Source organism: Amblyraja radiata, chromosome 8, assembly GCF_010909765.2.
Source record: "Amblyraja radiata isolate CabotCenter1 chromosome 8, sAmbRad1.1.pri, whole genome shotgun sequence".
Taxonomy (NCBI): Eukaryota; Metazoa; Chordata; class Chondrichthyes; order Rajiformes; family Rajidae; genus Amblyraja; species Amblyraja radiata.
In genome coordinates this window covers 12,885,532-12,902,839 of record NC_045963.1, presented here as the reverse complement: position 1 = coordinate 12,902,839, position 17,308 = coordinate 12,885,532, and the positions used below count along the sequence as shown (strand labels likewise).

Genomic DNA, 17,308 nt, shown 5'->3' with positions numbered 1-17,308 from the left:
TTGAACTGTCTTTTATCAGACTTTATATTGCACTAAATGTTGTATCATTTATCTGTGCACTATGGACGGCTTGATTGTATTTGTGTACAACCTTTCCTTTGACATGCAACCAAAAGCTTTTCACTGTACCTTGGTACATATGACAATAATAAACTAAACCAAACTAAACTGACTCTTATACTCAATGTCCCAACCTATGAAGGCAAGCATATGCCTTCTTTACCACTTTACTTGTGTTGCCACTTTCAGGGAGCTATACCTCTGTACATCAATGCTATTTGGGAAGGGGAATGGCCCAAGGGGATTCCTGTCTTCTGACTACTCCCTTTCCTGTGGTCATCCATCTACTTCCTGCCTGTATCTTAGGCATGATCACCTTACTGTATCCCCTACCAAAACATCTTCACATCTGGATGATCCCGAGGTCATCAGCTGCAGCTCCAGTTCCTTGACGTGGTCCTGAAGGAACTGCAGCAGAATGCACTTACTGCAAATGTAGTCATTAGGGGTACTGGAAATCCCCTTGACTTCCAGCATCCTGCAAGGGGAGCATTCCATTTTCCCACTTGTCATCTCAATGACATCCAAACCTACAAGGGATTAGGCAGAGAAACAGACAATAGGTTAACCTAACCTTACCCTTTCCTCAGACCTTCTCGCCGAAGCCTCTTGAGCCAAAGCCCCAGTTCTGCACTTTGTCTTAACACATTACTTTGTCCTAACGTGGCCAATCCAAACTGACCACTCAGCTGAAACTTTCCTTTCTTTTATTGCCTGCTGTCTTTTCTTCAGCTAATCAAATGATCGTTTCTTTAAATGTCCCATCTATACACAAAAAACAGCTCTCCCGCCAATTTTTCAAACTTAATTTCTCAAAATGGCTGCTTATTCACTCTCTACTTGACTGTCAAAGATTTTATTTTATTATTTAAATACTTGATGGGAGAGTTTGGATGTCAAATAGGACCCGATGTTGGTGCAACTGTGGTTTCAGCCAACTGTAATGTGAACCATTAAGATTCATACCTCACTAATGCTTTCTTGCAAAATGGTTTTTCAGCTGTTGAGAAGTTGTCCTTATGTTCCTGAATGAAGCAAAGTACAGAGATGACTAAAAAACACTGTAAATAGCTCTGAGCAGTAAATTGGCTGCATCATTGGTGCTATGAATAAGTGCTTCAAGGCACATCACAAGGATGAAAGAATAGAACACTACTGCCATTAAAATCATTATAGATCGGCACAAAATGCTGCAGTAACTCAGCGGGACAGGCAGCATCTCTGGAGAGAAGGAATTTGTAATGTTTCGGGTTGAGACCCGTCTGAGGGGTCTTGACCCAAAACATCACCCATCCCTTCTCTCCAGAGTTGCTGCCTGTCCAGCATTTTGTGTCTATTTTCAATTTAAACCAGCGTCTGCCATTCCTTCCCACACTACTGCCAGTAAAATCATTGTCTCAGGCTTGAAGAATGATGTCACATTCACAGCTATGCAAATAAGCACAGTTGACATCCATGTTAAATTCACATAATGTGGCCACTTTGTTCAGTTCTGTCATTGTGGAATGGTTCATGTTAAACTGCAAGGAAAATGCATTACTATTGTACATATTATCTTCAATCTTAACCAAAGAGTTTATAACAAATTTAACATTTGAAAATATGTTATAGTTATGACTTGAAATAATGTTTTACCCATTTAAATCATTGCAAATCAAAGATGCTCAATAAAATGATAATATCAAGAACATTATGAAATTGACAACATAATTCTCAACAGTACAAGATCACAGTGGTTTCAAGATCCTTTTTATATGCTGCAAAAGCTCCAAGTTTGGAAATATTTTTTTTATCATTCCCAATGCAATAAATAATAAATTGTAGATGTAGGCAGTTTGCCTTTTAACTCAAGATTCCAGCATTTGCAGTCTCTCGTGTCGTGAATAATTGCACTGCACTGCTGTAAAAAAACATGTACAATTATTCATGGATGTTGGGAAATTAGTTATATTAATTAATATTAATTGTATTTAATTAATTCTATTTGGGCAGCACAACCTGTCCTGGGTTATGATAGAACTTTGCAAGCAGAAAAAGTGGAAGATAGCAACTTGGAAAAAAAGATGACGGTGGCAAGCTAGATAATGTATCAGATAGACCCGACAGACTGCTGTGTACTGTTTCACAGAGACATGGCTCACCCCCATTCTCTGGACATGGCAATCCAGCCTGAAGGTTTTTCCATGCATTGTGTGGACCACAACGAGAAAGGAAGAGATGGCATTGTCTGCGTCATGATCATCTAATTATGATGCTCAGACGTAGCGGTGCTGTCCCATTCCTGCTCCCACAAACTGAAACATCTGACAGGCAAGTGCTAACCATTCTGCATGCTGAGAGAATTCACTGCAGTCATCCTGACTGCAATCTATATTCCGCCTCAGGTAGACATTAAGCTAGCACTTGAGCATCACGATAAGCATAAAATGGCATAACCCGACGCCTTCCTCATTATCATTGGGGATTTCAACCAGCTTAGTTCGAATAAATATATACCCAACTAACATAAATACATCACCTTCAACACTAGAGGACCAAAATCAATCATCTACTGCTAGACCACCATCAGGAATGCCAACCACTCCATCCCTTTCACATACTCTGGAAAATCTAACCACCTGACTGTGCTTCATCATCCTGCCTACGGGCAGAAACTGAAGAGTATAGCACTTGTGAGGAGGAGGAGTACAAAGTGCAGATCAGGTGGCAGAGGAGCAGTTATGGATTTACTTTATATCGACAGACTGTGCTATGTTTGTGGGGTCACCAGCAGATTTGAACAAATATACCATTGTCATCACTGATTTTATATTAAAAGTGCATGAATAAATGTCTACCTACAAAATAATTCTAAGTCTTCCCCAACCGGAGGCCCTATATGAACGAGGAGTTTCATCATCTGCTGAAGGCGGGATCTGTGGCTTTAAGGACATGATCCAGCAGGGGTGGAAATCGCTATCAAAACATGGGGGGGGGGGGGGGGGGGGGGGACACACAATTTCTTGGTAGCTTCATGGCTTCGGCCGTGGGCCCTGTGGACGGTAACATCGGGAGCTGACCTGGTTGGTGACTGAATTCGAACTCCAGCAACAGCAGCTTCGGCCGCCCCGAATCGTGGGGCCTTTCATCGCCCGGCGCGGCTTAAAACCGGCCGTGGGATCTTCCATCGCGGGAACCTCAATCGCCCCGACGCAGCAATTTGACAGCGGGGTGGTGGAAGATCCCGCGGCCAATGTTAAGCCACACCGGGTGATGAAAGGCCCCGCAAACAGGCCGATTCAAGCTCCGCTCTATAATCTTTGCTCCACCAGGACATCTCCCTCCTCCAATCACCGCGCTCTATCCTCAGTCCCACCACCCTACTTCTGCGTCTGACCGACACCTCCCTCCTCCAATCATTGCGTCGAATCACCATGTCCCGCCCTCATTGCCTGCAGACGGACATGGTACGGAACATTTCAATTTTTCAGCTTGAAATTGTGCAATACGGTGCATACTATAGCGAGTCTTATAACTTACACTTGAATGCAATATATATGCTTTAAATTGGATTGGAGCGTTTTTGAAAGGGGGGAGGCTTGCGATCACTGATCACTCGCCTTGGGGGTACCCGGTGAGGGAGTGGAGCAACCAAGTGGGGAGAGGGTGTGGAAGAAGGGTAGGAACTTTTTGAAATTTGATGTATTAAAATCATGTTTTAGTGCACTGTAGAAGTATGATTTCAATGTTTTTTGTATGAAGTATTTTTAAGAGATAACTTTTTAAGGGGTAACTTTATCCACACAAAGGGAGATGGGTGTATGGAACAAGCTGCCAGAGGAGGTAGTTGAGGCAGAGACCATCCCAACATTTAAGAAAAAGTTAGACTGATACATGGATAGGACAGGTTTGGAGGTATGGACCAAAAGCAGGTAGCGTAGCTGGGACATGTTGGCGGGTGTGGGCAAGTTGCGCCGAAGGACCTGTTTTCACACTGTATCACTCTATGACTACATTATACCTCCACCATGCATGAATACTTCAAAATCAAGTGATCGAGTTTTATTGCCATATACTCAAGCATAGAAACATAGAAAATAGGTGCAGGAATAGGCCATTCGGCCCTTCGAGCCTATCACCACAACAGGTCAACAGGAGATGCTATCAGAATGGCTCTCCACTCTGGACCATCTGGATAATAGGAATACATACATCAACTCAGTATTCAACACAATCACCCCCTCCAAACTCATAACTAAGCTTCAAGATCTGGTCCTCTGCACTTCCCTTTGCAACTTGATTCTGACTTCCTCATTGCCAGACCTCAGTGTGGATCAGTAATAACATTTCCTCCTCACTGGTTGTCAGCACAGGTGTACAAGGCTACATACTCAACCCCCTGCTCTATTCCCTGTACATCAACAACTGTGGCTAAGCTCAGCTCCAATGTCACCTATAAATACACCAACTGCAGTATTGTTGCTGGCTGTGTCATGTGCAGCGATGAGTCAGCATACAGAAGAGAGGTAGAACGCCTGGTTTAGTGTTACTGCAACAAAAACCTTATGCAAGTTAAGAACCAAGGAAATAATCGTTGAATTCAGAAAGGGGATGTTGAGAGTCCACATGCCAGTTTTAATTGATGGTGAAGGTTAGCAACTTCAAATTCCCTGACTTTAACATCTTGGATAACCAGTCCGCCGCCCAGCATATAGATGTATCCACAAAGGTGTACCAGTGCCTCTACTTTCTTGGCAGTTTACCCTTTTGTCCATATTAAATCAATGCTTCCAAGGTCTCTGATATTAATTTGCATGCCCTGCCAGTATTAGACAACTCAAGATGCAATGCCTCACACTACCATCTGCCACTCCTACACCCAACTTTCTGATCTATGTTAAGGATAGAATCAAAAACTGGAGTAACTCAGCAGGACAAGCAGCAATCCTTCTCTCCAGAGATGCTGCCTGTCCCGCTGAATTACTCCGGCATGTTGTGTCTATCTTCGGTTTAAACCAGCATCTGCAGTTCCTTCCTACACATTTCTGAGCTACTCTATGTCCCTCTATCAATGAGACTGGTACAGATAAGTACAATAGTAGGCCAGGTGAACCAAATGGTCTGTTTCTGCATTATACAGCTTTGACTCTAAGTGTGCTAAAATGATGAAAGTGCAAGCTATCAGAAGTGATTCTTCACACAAAGATTAACAGTTGAAATTAATTGCAAGATTATGGCAAAATATTTAAATTAATACAATAATAGGAGCAAATTAAGCAATGCATTGGGCGAGCTAAGCATGGGTTAATTTGCTCTTGCAAACACATTACATGCAATTACAGATATGTAGAGTTAAATAAAATATCTGGGGGATGAATAGATTCAATGCTGGAGCACTGTGGTCAATATATTTTTGATGCACTAATATACCCCAATTGATAGTAAAAGGCTTGGACACAATGCTGACAAGATGATTTGGTATCATGCTTATGTTCTATTTATTGTTAAATGCAATATTAAGTTCCCAGATTAACATTTTTTTAATGAATATATTCTTTTCCCAATTTGACAAATGATTTTTCTCTGGATGGGGATTCTAGCATTTTGGAAAATGTCCAGTTTTGGACAGTCTGGTATCCTGCGCTGCATTATTCCACTGATGCACAACCATCTGGGAATAAAAATCAGCCAATCAGACAATGCCAGACAAAGGTGAGTAAGCATTATTTTGGTTTATTTGTTCATAGGATGTGGGGATTGCAGGCAAGGCCACCCATTTACTGCTCTTCCCTCATTAACCCCTGAACCAAATAGCTTGCTGGGCCATTTTATAGGGATTGGTTACACAATCATTCTAGTGGCAAAAGCAAAATGCAAATTTCTCGGTATTTTATGAGAAATGTAAAATATTTCATAGTACACAAATTGTTTCAATATATTTAACCTGCATGATAAATAAATATGAATGTACCTCAAATATTTTCCACAATCATGCTACTTAGTCCTTTTAATTCATGTCATTTGTGCTGGAATTGCTTATCACTATTATAAATATTGGCAAAATAACAAAATCAGAGTTATATATATGTATCTGCTTATCCGATGTAATTTCAGGAAACAATCAGAATAGACCATCACTATTCTTTTAATAAGGATTACATATCTGAAGTTGTTTTTCATTATTAGTATGTTCTGGAATGGTTAATTTAACGCAGATATACTTTTAATAAATACATTGTAATGTTAAATTAACTATACCAGAACATGCTAATGAATAGTAAACAATTTCAGAAATGTAATCCTTACTAAAAGAATAATGATGGTCTATTCTGATTGTTTCCTGAAATTACATCCGATAAGCAGAGTTGACAACTAGGATACATTAACTAACTTTATCTGGTGTTCAATCATGGCCATGTATCATGACACATGTGCAGACGTGTGCACAGTGCATACCTACGAGTGTGGGGGAATTTTGTTGGCTCCTTTCAATACATTTAAATCATCCATCAACTTGCATTAATCTCAGAAGACCCAACAGGTAAATTGAGATTCATTAGCATTCTTGAGGAATAATTACGGTGCTGCAATCATAAATACAGTGTGAAAATTCGAGTTAAATTTGGATACTGATGAGATCGTTCAATTAGTTTCCGTTCACACTGAATTATAAATAGTTTTTGGTGATAAATTTTCTTGACAACACAAATTTAACTTCAAGCAGCGCATTAATGAGACAGAGAAAGGGGGAGAGTTGACTTTATCTTTTAGGATTAGAGTGGAACAGCTAACAATAGTTCCGGAAGTGGCGGCGCTGGTGAACGGCTGCAGCTCACCTGCAGTCCGTTTGTCTTTACTTTTTTGTGTTGTTTTTTTTCGTTTTGTCTAGTTAAGTTTTTGGTTTTTAGGTTGTGTTTATGTGGGGGGGGGGGGGGGTTGAAACGGGGCTTGCTGTCTCTCCCTTCGGGGGAATGCGACTTTTTTGTCGTATCCCCCTTCTCTGCCTCCGTCTGCGCTGAGGCCTAATGGCGGAGCTGGCGACCTCGAGACTCCGTAGGCAGCCAGTCAGGACTCACCCTGGGCTCGCTCCCGTGAGGGCGGCCCGGCTCGGGGCTGGAACGACGCTCCCGTGAGGGGCTGTGACGCTCCCGTGAGGGCGGCCTGGCGAGGGGCTGAGACTCTCCTGAGAGGGGCTGTGGCGCTCCCGTCGGGGCGGCCCATCCCGAGGGTGGAATGGCGCTCCCGTCGGAGCGGCCCAGCCCGAGGTGGAATGGCGCTCCCGTCGGAGCGGCCCAGCTCGAGGGAGGAACGGCACTCACGTGAGGGCGATCCGGTTCGGGGCTGGAACGGTGCTCCGGTGGCTGGGACGGCGTTCTGGCGGCTATGACCTGAGTCCGGGGTTCAGCCGCGGGCCAGCGGCTGCGTCCGCTGGACTGGAAGGGGGCAGCTTCGACCACCCTGGGCCGCGGTGTTTGAGCCGGCCCGTTTGCGGGGTTCGGTGAGCCGCGGGACTGTTTGTGCCATCGGCCGGTGGGGAATCGCCTCAGCGCAGAGGGAGAAGAGGAGGGAAGAGACTGCAGCCCTAAGATTTTTGCCTCCACCACAGTGAGGAGGTGCTTGGAGGATACACTGTGGTGGATGTTAATTTGTGTTTAGTGTTGTTTATTATTGTATGTATGACTGCAGGCATGAAATTTCGTTCAGACCGTAAGGTCTGAATGACAATAAAGGAATTCAATCAATCAATTCAATCAATTCAATCAATGTTTTTTTTAATTTAATTTTGATTTCCTCTGTTGAAATAGATGGAATCCATTCCCACTCATTCTTTGTGATTTTCCAATAGGCTGAATTTTTTTGGATGTTCATTATTTTGTTAAAGTAAAGATGAGCAGACTTACAATTGTATGGTGAGCTTTTAATCATAGGATTGTGCCTTTACTCTTTCCTCATTTATTCAGAGCCCTTACTGCCTGGTACTTATGCAAATAGAAGGAAATCTTTACAAACAAAGAATCAATAGGACCATTCACTAGATCTTTATTAAGGGCTTTTTTTGTGCAGCAGTCACAAATAATTATTTAATTTGGTGAATATACAAAACTAGACAAGTACCATTGTCACATAGCTTCATATGTTCCGATTATAATATTTAAGTCAACTTTTTTTAAATCATAATTAAAAACATGAATTGTGATACATTTGCAATTTGATGTAATAAATCAAAACAGAAATTATTTAAAAACTCGTATTTAGGCAGTCCGTTTTGATGATCTTTCCCAATGCTATGAAGTAAATTGTTTGGCCAATAACAGGTGATTCAGACAGAACACTTCTTACAAAAAATCTTATCCAGAACACAGGTCAAAATTGTCATGTTTTTTCTGTGTTGTCAAAGTTATTATTACCTTTAATATGCTTGCCTTTTTATCCCAGGATTCTGAAGCAGATCTCAAATTTCACACCTCAGACTGCAATTCATGGATGAATGACGCTCATCATCATACACCTCTGTGACAGAGCCAAAGAATGCCTTGCTGTTTCAATGGCTGTCAGCAACCAAGGGTTCTGGAACTTATTTCAGTAGTTGGCTTCCCATGTTTCATGGACGTCATACACGTAGCCACCAAAAAGCAGGAATGATCAGGGAATAGGACAGGATTCAATCTGCTCAATGCCCAGCATCCCACGACTAGTGCAAAGGGATTAATGGAGGACTGCAATGGTTTCTGAACAGCAGATACAATTACTCTGTCATGTCACCAAAGGGTCTTCCACCATTCCAACCAATAAGGAATGTTAAAGAACTACAGTGCCATACTGCATGGAAACAGGCCCTTCGGCCCAACTTGCCCACGTCTACTAAGATGGCCCACCTATACTAGTCCCACCTCCCCATGTATTGCCCATATCCCTCTAAATCTCTCATTTGAATCTCTCCCTCTAAATCTCTCCTACTTCAGCTCTACCCATATAGCCTCACTAGACAAATCATCAGTAATGTCATCTCGGACTACTGCCAGGACATTCTCATTATTCAATAAAGCAACATACCCTCTTTTACCTACACCTCTACCTCTCCTGCAACCTGGGACATTAAGGTGCCAGCCCTGTCTCTCTCTTAACCACATTTCCATAATCGGCTACAATGTCCCAGTCGCACGTGCCTATCCATGCCTCGAGTTCAACAAATGGCTATTAATAAAAGCAGTCAAATGATCATGAAGTATGATATAGGGCTCCTTTACCTGGGTTAGCCCAGATACTTGTGACAATCCATGCTAGTGGTACCCTTATGCATCATGATAATGTGCTGTTAATTATTCATAAACAACCATAGTACATAATGATATTGTGTGATTTGTGAGATTGAACTCTTGAAACATCGACAGTAGGCAGAGACAGATTTGGAAGGAGATGGCTTACTATAAATGTGAAACACTTAAATTATATAACTATTAACACTCCACATACAGCCTCTTATTTCAAATGGGTTCTGAAGGAAGATAGACCAAATCTGAAATAAACAAACTTTTAGAAAAATTAATCTAATTTTAACAAGATTAACAGGAAAAATGGCAAGGCAGCACAGACAAGCGAGTTTGTGCTCAACTAATCTGATATAGCAGATGAAGCTTAAAGCAGGGAAACTCAAGGTGATAAGGCCTACACGGTCTCCTGGTTTCTAAACACTTTAACTCCCCCTCCCACACTGATCTTTCTATCCTGGGCCTCCTCCACTGTCAGAGTGAGGCCCGATGTGAGGTGGAGAAACTACACCTCATATTTCACTTGGGCAGCTTACAACCCAGCGGTATGAATATTAATTTCTCTAACTTCAAATAACCCTTGCTTTTCCTCTCTCTCCATCCCCCCCCCCACCCTAGTTCCCCAATCAGTTTCATTGTGCTTTTTGATTCATTTTACTGATTGTATGCCTTGTTGTCACCTTCCCCTGAGCCAACAATGAACAATTCTACATTTTCTTATGGTCTGCTTTGATCTGTCAGTTTCACATCTTACCCCATCATATCTCTAGATTCCCTCTCCCCTGAATCTCAGTCTGAAGAAGGGTCTCAACCCAAAAACATCACCCATTCCTTCTCTCCGGAGATGCTGCCAGTCCCGCTGAGTTACTCCAGCATTTTGCATCTATATTTGGTGAAAAACAGCATCATTCCTACACGTTCCTTCCTACACATAATACTTTTTGGTCAGATGAATGAAGAAGGGCAACATTGAACAAAAGGATACAGTTTAAGAGGTACAGAAGCAGAGGGTCCTGTGGTACAAAGCACTGAATGTTTGCACAGCAAGTTGAGAACATGGTTAATAAAGCATAAACCAGTCTGGACTTTCTCAGTAGAAGCATAGTTTAAACCCAGGGAAGTAATGCTGAATCTCAATGAATATTCAGGTTTTGGTTTCCTTATTGGATGGATGTGAAGGCATCAGGGAGGACTAGAGAAAGAGTATTGTTTACATTATGTATGGTAGGCATCTGGAGTTTCCCCATTTAAAGATATAGCGAAGACAGGTTACACTGTGGTAAAGAAGGAATTGGATAATATATGGTAGGGAAAATTGGCGACTCTCGAGAGAAGGGGCAAGGAGCTGGAATTGGTGAACTGCAGTGATAGAGAGGTCTGGTAGAGAGCTTGCACAGACACAATGGAACAAGTGGCCATCCTCTGTGTTGTAACTCTTCTATGATTTAATAACCCCCATATTCACAAAATAAAACATATAACAAAATGTAAACCAAGTTAATTTGTAATAAATATATAAAGTGTGACATCAGTCATGGCGCACGCGCGCGCACACCCATGCACGCACACACACGCGCGCACAGTAAGCCAAACTCACCCAATGGACTTTATTGCCCAAGACAAACAAAAGATTCTAGAGCCACCACCCCCACAATTTCATCTCTAGTCCCCCTCTGGATTCCAGGGTTTATAAGGGGTAGGTCTGTAAGATTAGATTAATTGGTCCAATGATCCTTAATTGGACTTGGCTGTGGCTCGTTTGCCTGTGGCTGGAAGCGAAGCGGACCTTAAAGGGGACGTGTTGTCACAAGTGCAACAATTATAATCAGTATTTTGCTGTTGATATGGTGGGAAGGTGATTTACCTTGAAGTAATAGATAGGAGTTTTAGCCTGCTGATTAATTGAGAAGGACATTAGGAAGTAGCCTGAGTCTGAAGAAGAGTCTTGACCTGAAACATCACCTATTCCTTTTCTCGAAAGATGCTGTCTGACCCGCTGAGTTAATCCAGTTTATTGTGTCTATCTTCGGTTTAAAACAGCATCTGCAGTTCCTTCCTTCACATACTGACATAATCAATTCCTGATTTTCTTTACTGAATGCCAATTTTGGAAAATTGCCTGTAGAAAAGGTTTTCTATTCATTACCATTATTCAGTGAAGGATGACTCACATATTCAAATACTAACCTGCATTTATCAGTCTGTACATTTATCGTGGGTAAGCACCTGCATATTAGAGCCTGTATTTTTGTTATTATACTGTGCATCACTACTTGGAGATTGCTAAACAGTGAGAAGCTGAATCATGGTTTTGACTTATTTTCTATTCCTCCACCCCAACACTTCTATTTATATTTCTCCTCTTACTTTAAATTATCCAGGTCATACGACCTCTCCCCTTCCCAAAGGCAGTAGGCTCAGGAAACCAGCTGCCTTTGTGGCAAAACAGTACACTGAACCATCTCCAAACTGATACCAGGATAATGGGGCATAAATTTAAGGATAAGGGAGAAAGGATTACAGAAAGCAAGAGAGGGCCTAATTTTGTCTGCTTTTTGTTCTTATGTTCTTCTACTGTGCAGATTCTCTGAATGTGCATTCAGTTACATCTTTTCTCCTGAGTGGTTTCAGTTTGAATTCTTCAGAATTTTCAAATAGTTTCGAATAAATTCCTAAATTCAAAGCAACATTGATTAACCGAATACACAGAGTTGCTCTGTATGAAGGAAGACGTTACCATAAAGACCAACAGTCACTTGAAATTACTAACCTTGCTGTGTAATGACAGAATTTTCTTGTACATAAGTAGGCTCACACTGTCAATGAGATTATGTCTTGCAATTACATAAGAACAATAAGCAGTATTTTTTCCTGCAAAGTTCCCACATTATATATCATCTGTCAAATGTTTGCCTGCTTGCTAAACTCACCTACAATCCTTGGCAGCTTCTTTGTGCCCTCTTCATAGTTTGCTTTCTCACCTGACTATGTATTGTCAGTAAATTATACCTCATTATACTTCATCAGAGATATACTAGCGTATCTGGAAACAACAAATTGTAGCGGCACCTAATGGTGGTTTGGGAAGGTCAGAACCCTCGTCATTGGTTAGCTCGGTCACGTGACCGAGGGGTGTTCGTTCACGACCGGAGATGTTTTCATGTTAGCTAGTCAGGCAAGCGTGTTACCGAGTTTTGTTACCGTTTGTTATTGACATTAAAAATGACTCAACTCAACCTGCCTGGTCTCGCTAAAGTGGTGACCCCGTCGGTCCAAACGATTTTTCGGATCTTCGACATGAACGCCGCCGAAAACCTCGATGCCCAGCCTGCCCAGCATAACGCGGTTGCCCTGAAACTGCCCGTTTTCTTGGCAGTACAGCCTCAAGTGTGGTTCACCCACATTAAGGCTCAATTCGAGCTCCGCCACATCATCGCGGATGCAACCCGTTACTTCTACGTGGTGGGTGCGCTCAATCAGGAGAGTGCCACCCGGTTGCTGCCTTGCCTTCAGAATCTGCCCACATTCGGCAAGTACGAAGGTCTCAAAGCACTGCTGCTCTGCACTTTCGGGCTCAGTTGCCGCGATCGCGCGGCCCGCCTGTTGCACATGGACGGCCTTGGCGATCGCAAGCCGTCTGTGCTGATGAGCGAGATGCTCGCTCTTATGGATGGCCACCAACCTTGCCTGTTATTCGAGCAGGCCTTCCTGGAGCAGATGCCTGATGACATCCGCCTGCTCCTCGCCGGGTCCGATTTCGCCGACCCCCTGCAGCTCGCTGAACGGGAGAACAAGCTGTGACTTGCCAAGCAGCAGGACAGTGGCTCCATCAGCCGGGTGTCCGCCTCTTTGCACCAGCCGCCTCGCAGGGACATCCAACCCTTCCCCGCACCGCTGTCGACCGCCGGGGATCGCAGTAAGCGCCAGTGGTGCTATTACCACCTAAGTACGGGGTGGTCCATCATATTCTCACTGCCGGCGCCCCACTGCATGCAAGGGCGCGCAGGCTGCCGCCTGACAAGCTGCTTTTAGCCAAGGCATAGTTCCGGCAGATGGAGGACATGTGGATTGTGCGGCTCTCCAACAGCCCGTGGGCTTCCCCACTACATATGGTTCCCAAATCATCTGGGGGGTGGAGACCATGTGGGGATTACCGCCGCCTGAACGCTGTTACGACCGCTGATTGCTACCCAGTCCCGCACATCCAGGACTTCACGGCCCACTTGGACGGTGCTACCATCTTTTACAAGGTGGATCTGGTGTGTGGCTACCACCAGATTCCTGTCCACCCCGATGATGTGCCCATGACCGCCATCATCACCCCGTTCGGCCTATTTGAATGACTGTGGATGCCGTTCGGGTTGAAGAACGCCGCACAGGCTTTCCAGCGGTTGATGGACATGGTTGGTCGGGGATTGGACTTACATGGATGACATACGGGTGCTGTTCCAGTGGCTCCAGGACCACGGGCTGGTTATTAACACCACCAAATGCCAGTCTGGGCTCAGCTCTATTTCCTTCCTGGGACACCATGTCAACTCGCAGGAAGCTGCGCCTTTTCCCGGTAATGTGGAGGCGATTCTGCAGTTTCCTCGGCCAATCCCCGTCAAGGGGCTGCAGGAGTTCGTCGGCATGGTGAACTTCTAGCATCGTTTTGTGCTGGCGGTGGCCCGGATCATGCGGCCCTTGTTTCAGTGCCTGGCTGGTAGGCTGCGGGACCTCGTGTGTGACGCCGAGACCGCGGCCCCTTTCGACAGTGCTAAGGAGGCACTGGCCAAGGCCACCATGCTAGTGCACCCACGGGCTGCTGCTTCGACCGCTCTCACCATTGATGCCTCAGATAATGGTGAGGGCGGCACCTGGCGTTTGTCTCGGAATGCACCACTGATGTCCAGCACGTAGCAGGCAAAATTAACCTAGTCGCGGACGCTTTGTCTCGCCCTGCAGTCCATGCCGTGTAGTCCGTGGACCCGGGCATTGACTATTCTGGGCTGGCTGCTGCACAACGCGAGGACGATGAGATCGGTGCCTATTGGACTGCTGTGTCGGGGTTGGTGTTGGCCAATGTTCCGTTTAGTCCTGCGGGTGTGACGGTCCTATGCGATGTTTCCACCGTGTTGGCGGCAGCGTGTGTTCGACGCTGTCCACGGTCTGGCCCACCCTTCCATCCAGGCGACTTTTGCGTTGGTGGCAGACAAGTTCGTCTGGCAAGGGCTTTGCAAACAGGTTGCGGCCTGGGCTTGGGCCTGCATTCCCTGCCAGACGTCCAAGGTCCAGCGGCATATGCGGGCGCCGCGCCAGGATTTTGTGGTTCCCCCTCACAGGTTCGAGCACATCCATGTCGATTTGGCAGGTCCACTACCGACGTCTCGCGGTTCCACGCACCTGCTCACCATTGTGGATCGCTTCACGAGGTGGACTGAGGCCGTTCTGCTCTCTGACACCTCCGCCGCGTCTTGTGCTCAGGCCCTCGCGGTCCACTGGGTGGCGCGGTTTAGTGTGCCTGCGGACATCTCCACCGACCGTGGTGCCCAGTTTACCTCAGCCTTGTGGTCGGCTATGGCTCAGCTGTATGGGACGCAGCTGCAACACACCACCGCGTACCACCCTCAGGCCAACGGTTTGGTGGAGCGGTTCCATCGGCATCTGATGTCAGCGCTGAAGAACTGGCTCACGGTTGTGCCTCTTCCTCAGGTCTCCACTCAGACTGGTCGCCTCATTCGGCCTCCTGCACGGTTCCTTTCCTCTGGTTCTGGGGGGGTCCTGTTGCGGCACCTAGTGGTGGTTTGGGGAGGTCAGATCCCTCGTCATTGGTTGGCTCGATCACGTGACCGGGGGGGTTTGTTCGCTGGCTTTCCAGTCAGTCGTCAGTGCTCCTCCCCGCGACAGGAGCTATTTTCGTGTTAGCTAGTCAGGCACGCATGTTACCGAGTTTTGTTATCGTTTGTTATTGATAATAAAAATGACTCAACTCAACTTGCCTGGTCTCGCTAAAATATTGCGGTTTGCTTCAAATTATTGCACTGGTTCAGATGAAAGATGAACTGGTTCAAAGAAGAGGTAAGAAGAGGTAAGATGACCATATCTCTGGGAATTGACAGGGTTAGCAAAAGAGCCATGACAAGAAATACAGATTGCACAATAACTGCCCATATTTAATCAGTATATAGTAGTAATATTCAAATAATACTATGCATATGATGTCACAGAATTAAAATGCATTCACACACCATTTGACACATCCGGCACAGAAGTGCAAAGTGTTCTGATCTCCTAATTCACTTCTGATCCATTGGAGGTTCTAGCTGAGCAGAGGGATCAGATACACTTTTTATTGGTCTTTCATTTATATGTTAACCAATATGTCAAGCTCAGACCTCTTCATGTGAAAAGTTAATTTAGCTTTTATAAAAAGCTACTGCAGGCCAACAGGAAGAGCAAGTCAGATTGAACATGATCTGGCCACATTACTTTGGTTATAATTGGATCAAACACCACTGTCAAATGGGGTGAGCAGTCATGATGGAAACTGATTTTGATCAGTCTAGCCACGTACATTGGTCATATTTTGTTCTTTACTCTCTCCCATTCCAAAATCCTGTTCCTTCTGATCTTCTTGCCTCCGTTCAATTTCCTCTTTCCCAAATGCAATCCCGTTATCCTTCGCCAACTCTACTTGCCTCCTTCCAGTCTTCTCTCTCCACCCCAAATTCCTTTCCCCTATAAACACTGCTACACTGTGCTTATCTTTTCCTTCTCTGCTCCCTTCCCCGCCACTTTTGATTTCCGCTTCCTACAAATTATACTTCGCTACAATTATTCCCTTCCCTCACCCTCCGAATATCCTCTCCCTGACCCCTCACCACTCCACACCCTTATCTTCTGCCAATTTTCATCAACTCCTTTGTTCTCATTTCCCTATTTGTTGATTTTATTCTATTATTTCTTAGATCGCACAAGTAAGCCATTCAACCCATCAAGTCATTTCTATCAGTCCTATCACTCTACTTGTTTTCCCTCTTTCATATCAACTTTCCCCAGTTCTCCTGGCACCCATCTACACTAAGAGGTCGTTTGCAGCAGCCAATTAATCTACTAGCTCCTTATTGGGATGTGGGAAGAAACCAGAGTACCCCGAGGAAATATATGTGATCAAGAAGAAAACCAGAAAAATCCCAGACAGCATCCTCAGTCAGAATCAAACCTGGGTCTCTGGAGCAGTGGGCAACAGCTTTCTCAGTTCTTGCTTTGTGTTTTATCGCCAATGTCAGGGCGTTCTGGTAACTCTAAATACGGCAAGACAGCTGATATCTCAGCTGTTGCAGTTGTCGGTTTGTAACAGTAATAAATAAATTAAGTTGACTTTGCTTTTCTCTGGTAAGCTCTTTCAAATTGCTTAACCTTCTGAACAACACTTCTTTAGAGATACTCCTGTATCCCAAAAATGAAAATAAATTGATTTATCAAATACTTCTCTTCCTAAAGGCTTCACTAATGCAGATTTATTTTTAGAATGTTCCAGATATTTTTAATTATGTTGTTGCAACAGTTAAGCTCATGCAGGTGCATGAGGGAAGAGCCAAACATTTCAGCCTAGAAATTCCTCTAAATCACTGATGCTCAGTGAGCCAATGGATATTGTTTGTGTGAACTTACTTTGAGCAAGTTCTTCACCCCATAATCTAGACCATTGATTAGGTCTTGAACATCCTGATTGATAGGTAGCTGAGGTGATTGCAGGTTTCAGTAGAAAGAGGAAAGTGGAAGATAGTTGAATGCTTAGATTTAGCAGAATGTCTGGGGAAGGGGGGCAGGTCAGGAATCATCAGTCAAAGAGCCACACCCCCTCCCGGGTCGCGCTCTCACCATTCACTCTTACCATTGGGAAGAAGATATAGCTGAAAGCCGTGACCTCCAGGTTCAAGAACAGCTTTTCCCCAACAACCATCAGGCTATTAACTGTAACAAAAACACTTTATATGAACTGTCTTGGTTGCACT

The 17,308-nt window shown here is 44.4% G+C and overlaps 1 protein-coding gene across 1 annotated transcript in view; it reads right to left on the bottom strand.

The window, feature by feature from the left end:
• The window catches only part of rtn4 (reticulon 4), a 72,202-nt gene extending 66,114 nt beyond the window's left edge, over nucleotides 1-6,088 (bottom strand). The window contains exon 1 of the mRNA XM_033025206.1: nucleotides 6,083-6,088. The gene's annotated coding sequence lies outside the window, so the exon portion shown is untranslated. The remainder of the gene's footprint in view (nucleotides 1-6,082) is intronic.
• Between the last annotated feature and the right edge of the window lie 11,220 nt (nucleotides 6,089-17,308).